The sequence below is a fragment of the Falco rusticolus genome, chromosome 9 (genome assembly GCF_015220075.1).
Source record: "Falco rusticolus isolate bFalRus1 chromosome 9, bFalRus1.pri, whole genome shotgun sequence".
NCBI classification, from domain to species: Eukaryota; Metazoa; Chordata; class Aves; order Falconiformes; family Falconidae; genus Falco; species Falco rusticolus.
Window position 1 is genome coordinate 1,743,103 of NC_051195.1, and position 9,144 is coordinate 1,752,246.

Here is a 9,144-nt window from a genome sequence, read left to right on the forward strand (position 1 = left end):
GTTTGTCTTCACCATTCAAAAATTATTACTACTTAACACTTTTGTTACCAAAATAATGCACCTTTTGTTTCTTATGACTTAAGATTACAATCCTATGTAATTTACATAAAGACACACAGAAGTTTACGGTATATAAGACTATGTATTAGCCCATAAAGCTGGGAAAAAAGACTAATGGGTGTGAGAGAGCTCACGGGCTTGCAACCGCCTTCTGCTCTGGAATGGGAAGGCAGGCAGCATGCTCAGGCAACATAATCTTTTGCATCAAAAGCGGCATCAAGGCAGTAATTTTTCCAATGAGCTTGACACAGGAGTGCTTGCACTGTAAAGTAATAGCAGGAGACTTAAACCCTTAAAAAAGAAACAAGAGGTACAACAGGACAGGTTGGTTGTAGTGATTACCATTCACATCAAATTGTTGTTCAGGACCAACATACTACCATTACAATTTCTTCGTATTTGCCAAGATAGTTTACTGAAAAGAATCAGATACAATGCCAACCTGAAATTAGATTTTCACTCCTTAAGCTCACTGCCCATAAATATGCAACTGTTACAACTCATGCCGCTGGAACCGGGATTACCACTGGTGATGGGGAATCGCATTGTGAGGAAATGGAACAGGATAAGAAGAGTGAATATTTTATTTTGCTTTGTCTAATAATACTTAACTCCTTTTGATGCGGAAAAAGAAAAAAAATTAATCCAAAATACTGTCCTATCTCTGTGCTGTTAAAAAGATTGTCATAAAGCATTCTCAAGAATGTTTACTGTTATAACAAATTTAATGTAAAACTCTGATTCATTAATCAACATTTTATATGAAATCTCAAAAGCAAAACAGAAATTAATCCAAAATAAAATATTAATATCTTCATTGAGTTACTGTCTTTTCTCAAAGAATATTTCTAAGAAAACAAAATCACGTAAATATATTTAAAGAAAACAAAAAGATGTAAAACTACAAATTCCAGTTGACATAAAGTACATTGCAGCCACATTGCACAAATAGCCAACCAAGGGAAAGACCTGAAGTCAGTGTGTGACACCACAGTAGAGTAATAGGCCAACTAAAAACAGATTCAACCGTAAGATTGTTCTCAGACCACCCTAAATCTTCATTGTTCAACAATACGGTCATTTTTGGATTACTTTTGGAAAGCAGCAAGTGGAGGATGCATCTGAAAATTTTTATTAAGTCATTTTCACTGTTATCTGTTCAACACTTATTTATTGACTACATTACCAAAGAGGAAAAAACATAGTTTAGAAACAAGCTTTTGGAATAAATTAGAAGTATTTTAAGAAAATTCTAAACAAAGCATATGCATGAAGCAAGATCACCACAATTTGTTCATCTTAACAGTTACAGGTTCATCTTAACTGCTGCCGTGATAAAAGCAGCAATTCAAAAAGATTTCACAGGCGTGATAAGAAGTATGAGGACCTCAGCTCTATTTACTGTTTGGTACATCTCTCAGATGATTTGGAATGAGTGGAGGGGGAAAAGTCTAATTCTGTGTATTTTCTCTGATATTTTAACCCAACAGAAGACCAGTGGCATAATCAGAAACTTGTAAGAATAGAAAATCTTTAGGGGAAGTGTATTTGGGAATCTGTACCGTATTTTGCTGAGTTCCAGAGCTTTTAAAAATTGCTGTTACTTTCAGTCAGAAAACAAGGGGAAACCAGTAATTTTTCCCCCATGAAGTATTTGTTTCAAAGAAAATAATTTTGCTTAAATCCCAAATTCTAGTTTAGATAAACAAGTCCCGCAGATTGCCCAATTTTATTTTAGATTTCAGATCATTTTAAAAATACTATATTAAATAATATAGAACAATTGAGCAAATAGCATGTGTAACCTCTTCCTGCAGCTCTTTCATGACTAATGAAAGCATTAGGCTGAATAGATTGACATAGGGTACAGAGCTGTGCCATTAGTAAGACTAAAATAAGTAATTCCACAAACAAATCTATTTTCTAATGGTATATTCTTTTGCCTTTTAAGTTTCCTAGTACCACACAAGATGGGCATTCTGTTTGATCTGAGCATTTCTGCTGTATCAAAGACAGGCTTCCATTTGTGGAAAAGATGGTATTTTTTGCAATAAACCCCCCCACACGCTGTTATAGTCTGATTAACTCTTGGTTTATTACTATTTCTTGTCCATATTGTTGGTCCCATTGCCTGACCCATTTTCAACAAACGGAGCTACTTTTTCGCGGCTGAGCAATTCGGCACAAGGTACTGCAGCCTGAATGCCATTTGGGTCAAGGCAGTAGGGGAGGGGGGTTAAAGCACTCCCTACTCGGCGGGCCAAGCTCGATGACATGATTACACTTCAGGAGTGACTCGCTCTACTTCAGCTGTAGGACAGATGTAACTTCTGGAAATAAATGTCTTCCTCTGTAGCCTATGTCAACTACAGCTATGTCGCATAATTTAAAACCTCATTCTTTAATAAGGTTCACAAGACCTTTTCAAGGTTCATTTGGAAGGTAAAAACAAGGATTGCTGTTAAAAATGTATAGGCCCATTGAGACGCAGGAGAACTAAATCTCCCTAACATTAGGCTATATTTCTGGGCATCCCATATGGAGTATTTGGCAGCACGGTCCCAGGGAAACCCGGGGTTTCAATGACTCCAGATTGAACAACAGGCCGTGGGCCAAATTAATCTGGCAAGCCTCCCGTAGTGCCCAGTTGATCTACTGCTCGCCTCAAGTTGCAAAGAACTCGATTGCAGGGGCGACATCCAAACTGGGATGAAAGAAAACCTGAAGACACAGCATGATGCAGTGGTGTGGGCAGCCGCTCCCCAGTGCCACTCAGGTTTGCCAGCCCTGCCTGAATAAGCCAGTTTACAAAATTGTCTTGGCTTTACGTTTGCTAATTACTATATTGTAGTGCCCTGCTGAAGTAGTGAAATGCATATTCCTTACAGGCCAAGGTTTTATTCTGTTATATTCCAGCTGGGAATTCCCTGTAAAATATTGATGTATTTTAACGTAATTCTCATTCTAGCCAGTCCCTGAACCTTGACTTTATGTGTGGCAAAAAAGTTACTGGTGCTTCATACTACTTTCCTGAGCCATGCTTAGATAGACATAACAGTAAAGAGACTATGTCATTCCAGTTTGAAGAAATTAAAGTAGCTGGAAGTTGCTAAGAATTCAGGATATATATAAGCTATGTTTTGAGATACAGAAATAGTATTTATTACAGTGTAAAATAAAATCTAATACCTTTAGAATATGCCTAAGCAACATCTCTTCTTGTTTTATCTGGTTACATTATTTATTTACTGTGATAAATCATCAGCTATACTTTTGGGAATTTAGCCTGTCCTTTGCTACAGAAGACCTCTTATCATGCACTGATTTGGTGTCTTATTTATATAAAGTGATTAAGAATAGCATGGATTCTTGCAAAAACAGCTTTGTGGGCCTCTGAACTGGTGAGATTTACTAGACTGTACAAACTAAGACTGATCTTAGAAAAAAACTCTCATTTAAAGGAAATGGTTGCATTAAAAGTAAAATTAAAATTTATATTAAAAGATTACTTTTAGTGATAAAATTATTTGGAGTATTTTTTTTCCCCAGGGGGCCTTGACTGTGACTGATGATGATGTGACCAACACATAAGGTTCTCTCCCTCCTTAAAAAATCATTGTAAAGCAAGGCAGAATTGTTTGCTGTGTAGAAGGAGACATCCAAGATATCCAACCTGCTTTCACTGAAGCAAAGATGAGATCCAGTACATGGGTGCAACCACATATTCACACCATTCTTGTTGGTTCGTAGGTGTATTTTTTGTCCACTTTTATTCTAGGGGGTTTGGGAAGCCTTGAACATGAAGAGAAAAAAAAGCTTGGATGTGCTAAGTATGTGTGATATGATGATAAAAATGTGACAGATTAATTAAGATAAGTATAGAAGACTCATAATAATTAGAGGGTAGAGGCCAGGAAGAGGGTACTCACCATGGTAAGAATGCGTAATAATAGTTCTGAAAAAAAACTTTTTGTGATAAGAAAAAATGTGGTCCAGCATTGTATTTTGGCTTTTGGATCCAAGACACAAGGTAACACAAAAAACACTTTGATCTGGAAGAATGTATAGATTTGGGAGGTGAAGAGATTGTGTAGTACAAACACTGCAAAACAAAGAGCAAATATTCTGAAACAAGACAGGAATTCACTTTAAGACATATCAGGTCTTAGCATAATAGCAGTGGGAAAAGGCTATGACAGGTCACTAGTTTTCTTGATTAAATGTCAGTAAGAGTTGTACACACAGGATAAAACAAAATGAGGGGGGAATTTAACAGGGAATCAAATACAGCAAACATGGAAATACTGACATTTTCGTCTAGGAAAATGGTAAAATTAAGGTCCCCATTGAAGACCTAAAGGTATCAGTTAGCTTTGGACCAGGGATGTAAAAAGGAATGAACATGTCTGTAAATGCAGTTCCCACAGTCACGACTCTTTCTCTCACAGCACTCAACAAGGTGTGGAAGAAACAGGTTGGAAGGTGTGACAGGCTTGTGACTGCTAAATCTATTTACTAAGGGTAAACACGAACACAAGGAAGCAGGGTTTTTACTGTGAGGGTGGCCAAACTCTGGAGCAGGCTGCCAGACAGGCTGTGGAGTCTCGATCCATGGAGATACTCAAAACCCCATGGGACAACCTGCTGTAGGCACCCTGCTTGAGCAGGGGCTTGGACAAGAGCATCTCAAGAGGTCCTTCCAACCCCAATGATTCTATGACATTATTCTACTTGTAAATTATCTGGTACTCCACAGAATGACGGAGCTGACAGCAGGGAAAGCACACAGAAACATGTAGCAAATGAGCTTAATGGAGGAAAGGGGAAAAATGACCAAATGGAAAGAATAAGAAGACTTGTGAGTGCTCACTTTCTCAGGATACAAGAACATTAGATCCAAGAACAGCATTTTGGGGTGGTACAAAGTAATTTCTCTGCAAAAAAAAGGGCAAACTACTCCAGATAAAAGTCAGAAGAGTCCCAACAGGCAAAGGTCTATGAATTTAGCACGTGCAAATATAGCTGATTGCGGGTGGCAACAAGCTACCTCTGACAACCAAAGTAAGTATCAGTTCCTTTGCTGTAGGGTTTGTTCGTTTTCTTTTTTTTTTCTTTTTTTTTTTTTTTTGTCAGGTGTCATCTGCAGAAGACAAGGTGCATCCCTAACTGAAAACATAAAACAGTGCATTTGGAGGTGTAATCATGTAAACATCAGCATGTCTTTTATTTTTAGCTTCTTAGCTCCCACGATGTCTTGAAAAAGTTTGTAAATTATATATCCTCTACCCTTGTTACTGAGCTCTTAAAATCTGGTGATAGTAGCATTTGCATTTTTACTTCAGGCCATGCACTCTTCACAGCATAAGCAATTAATCACTTCACAAAATCACCCTTTTGGATTTACATAACTATTCTTTGCAAGTTCCTGAAGTGATCTTTCATACTCTTTTATCATACTCTTTACAAAGCTAATCTTTTTCTTCTTTGGGAAAATATCCACGGATGGACAGAGCTGACATTCATTCTGTTCACATAGGTACCACATAACTCCACAGTTTTTCTGTTGGATGAGGCTTTTCTGATGCAACTGCCACTTGTGTAGCTTGCACCTGCAGAAAAGGAATCCCTGCCGTATGTTGACACATTTAGATGAATGTGTCACAAAATGCATGGGTTTTGTAGTGCACCCTATTGTTCTAAACGTGAATATAAATGGGAAGCCAGTCCAAAATGCTAGCTATACTTGCAAGACACATAAATAGGCTCTGGGGGTGGAATTGGAAGGTGGCTTTGAAATAATTAAATAAATCTGATTTGATGTGAATGGATTTGGGTTTGGTTCAAACTATGAAATGACTTATGCTTCAGATGTTCTGCAAACTGGATTACCCAGATTTAGGGTTATTTTTCTTTCAGGCATGTCAAATGCTAAATTAAAAAAAAAAAAATCTGTGGATTTTTTTTTTTTTTTGTGATACACCCTCAGGCTCAAAGAATGTGACAGAGCATATACTGTAAGTACAACTGGATACCTGGTGGAGAATAAGCTCTAGAAGTGAACACCAGGGATAGCTTGACAATACATGTTCTCTCCTGCAAAACAGCTTTATTTAGCAGAGCAGAAAAGACAAGCAGTACATTACACCCTTCAGGCTGACAATATCGTTCCGTGCTAGCCTCAAGAGCTAGCAAAAGTAAACCAAAGGACTCCAGTTTTCTCTCTGACACACAGCACTAGTGAGTGATGGGCACTGTCGACTTCTGTTCAGTCACACCTCCCTTGCATTTTGTTCTCCCCCTTTTGGTAGGAGATAGAGGGTGCAGAAGACACCTTTGCTTCATTATAGGGAGTCATTTTCTAGAAAAGAATCTTCTGTTGATCATTTTCAGAATGAATCTGAAACGAGTCAAAGCCTGCTCTATATTGCCATGCGGTTTGCATGGCCAGCTCTCAGGTCCCAGCCAGCGCTGATGGCTTTGATCTGCTGCTGTCAGGAGTGGGAATTTGTGGATGATCCCTGGAAGCTTCTGAATGATTCTGTTTGGCAACTGGCTATTTCTAATACTGAAACTCTGATACTTTCCTGTGACTGAATCTGAAGTCATGATGGGCTGCTCATTCCCTGTCATCCCAGTGGAAAGGGGCAACTTGTCCTAGGCAGTAATAGAACAACCCACAGCAGCCAGGGCAGGAGGACGCCAGGGCAGTGCAAGTCCCTGTAACGGGCAATCTCTGACCTGAAGGGTGTGTGTAGGCTGCGGTACTTGATTTTAGGTCCCCAAATCTAAAAGTCATCATCATTATTCTCAGTGCTGCTCAAATTTGCCACTACTGCTGAATACAGAGTTCTTTGCCGCACCACCAGACGGAATGTAAATGTTTCTTTTAGAAAAGCACAACTTGGCAAAAAAAGTAGGAGCCAGACCAAGGCGCTCAGGCGGGTTCTGTGCTCAGTCCTTCCACCCCCGGCACAGCCGGGTGCATTTGGGAAGTGACCTCCTTATTCCCTGGCTTTCGGAACGCACACGATGCCGGGCACATGGCATTTTCCAGTTGTAACCTCCTCGTGGCTTCTGATCTTTCTTGGGACTCTAAAGGTGGTTTCGCTTCTTGGGAACGCTCTAATTACAAATTCAGCTCAAACGCAACAGCCAAGGTCACGCTGTTACCGGGACGAAGTGACTGCTGTTAACAGAAGGGTTAATGTCAGACTGCACAGACAAAACCAGGTCAGACAGTGTTTTTTCTACCTGAGCCCGGGCCAGCCCTCCCAGCCTTCCCTCGGAAGCACCTTGGGGTTCCCCCCTCCCACCTACTCTGCCACCTTCGGGGTCCCCCCGCCCGCCCCCACCCCGCCGTGCCCCGCTCGCCCGGCGGGGCCGTGCGTTCCGCAGCCGGCGGGCAGGCAGCGGGCCGGCAGCCGCAAACGCACCGCTTGCGGTAACGTTCTCTCGTTGCCTTTCGTGCCGCCAGCACCCGAAGAAGTTCGGAGTGAGCGAGCAAACCCCCTGCCCGCCGCGGAGTCCCAGGGAGCGCCTCGCCCCTTGCTGACGGGTCACCCCGTTCATGTCGCCGCTGTGCGCCCCCGCCGCCGGGTGCCCGAGCGCCCTCCCGCCGCGGTGCTGAGCCGACTCCAGCTGCCGGAGGCGCGCCGGGGGCGGCCCGCGCTGCCGCGCACCCGGCCCCGCCTGGGGCGGCCTCTGGGCCCGGCCGCGCCGCGCCGGCCCCGGCCCCGGCCCCGGCCCGGCCCCGCCCCGCCGCGGGCGGCAGCGCCCGGAGCAGCCGCGGGGCCGGCAGGCGGAGGATTCCGCCCGGCCCGCGGGGGTGCGGAGCAGCGCGGGGGACCCGGCCGCTGCCATGGCCGCGCTGCCGCTACCCGCCCGGGGGCGGCGGGGGGGGGGCGCTGCGCGCGTACGAGCCGGAGCCCGGGGAGCCGGAGCGCGTGAGTTCCGCCGAGCGCGGGGGTGGCGGGAACCGGCGGCTCGGCCTCCTCCTCAGGGCGGCGGGGAGCGCCGCGGGAACCGCCCACAGCCGGCCGGAGTGCACGGCACGGCACGGCACGACCTAGCGGGGCGGCTCCCGGCGCTCAGCCCCGCCGCGGCCTTACCGGGCTCGGCAGGTCCCGGGCCAGCCCTCCGCCTGGCGGGGAGCCCGCCGGCCCTGAGGCGGCCCCGGGGCGGGCAGGGGGCCCCGGGGCGGGGAGGGGGCCGCGAGGCGGCCGGTGCCCCCTGGCGACGGCGCGGCGGCAGTGCCGGCCCGCAGCGGGGCCGGGGCCGGGGCCGGGGCCGGGCCGGGGGGGGCGGGGCCCGCGGGCCTCCCTGGCAGCGGAGCTGCGTGCGGGGCTGCGTGCGGGGCTGCGTGCGGGGCTGCGTGCGGGGCTGCGTGCGGGGCTGCGTGCGGGGCTGCGTGCGGGGCTGCGTGCGGGGCAGGGGCCTTCCCGCACACCCTCGTAATTCTTGTGTGGGGTTTCCCTAAACAGCTTTTTCTTTTTTTCCCCTTCTATTTTCTTTTTTTCCCTCTTCTTTTGTTTTCCTCTCCTTTCTTCCTCTTTCCTTTTTTTTCACTTTCCTTTTTTTTTCACTTTCCTTTTTTTCCCTCTTCCCCCCGCCCCCCCCCCCCCCTTTCTTTTTTTCTCCTCACTTCTTTTTTCTATTTTTTGGGCTGATACCCTCTTCCCCGGTGGCATCATTCATGCTATCTCTTTTCTGCTGTCCTGGCTCCAGGATGTGCCTCACAAGAGCAGTGTGTTTAGCATCCATAAGTTGGGCTTCTGGAATAGTTTTCCGTTTCAGCTAAGCTTGTGTGTGCTCTTCTCTGGCCAGATTTGTTCCAACAAGGTGTCTCTCATCCACCACCTTGTAAGCATCTTTCATCCTAGTAAGTGCCAAGCTGTTAACTTTGCAAAAGTTAATAAGGTGTCCAAGAAAAACTGATCCTGGTGTTCGCACTCTCCCCCACTGTTACTCGATTATCCTTGCTCATGTGTGGCATGAGCAAAACCTTGCACAGTTAGGGGCGAACCTCATTTATCAGAGAAACACCGTTCGCAGAGAAGAGGAGGAACATCTCTTCAGTGAACTGTC

The 9,144-nt window shown here is 45.2% G+C and overlaps 1 long non-coding RNA gene across 1 annotated transcript; it reads right to left on the reverse strand.

Annotated features, from left to right (window-relative positions):
• Positions 1-6,140: 6,140 nt before the first annotated feature.
• LOC119153472 lies at positions 6,141-7,721 on the reverse strand. Its single transcript, XR_005106153.1, has 2 exons — positions 7,494-7,721; positions 6,141-7,246 (listed from the first exon to the last, which is right to left on the reverse strand). It is a non-coding gene; the product is annotated as an uncharacterized LOC119153472 (long non-coding RNA).
• Positions 7,722-9,144: the final 1,423 nt, after the last annotated feature.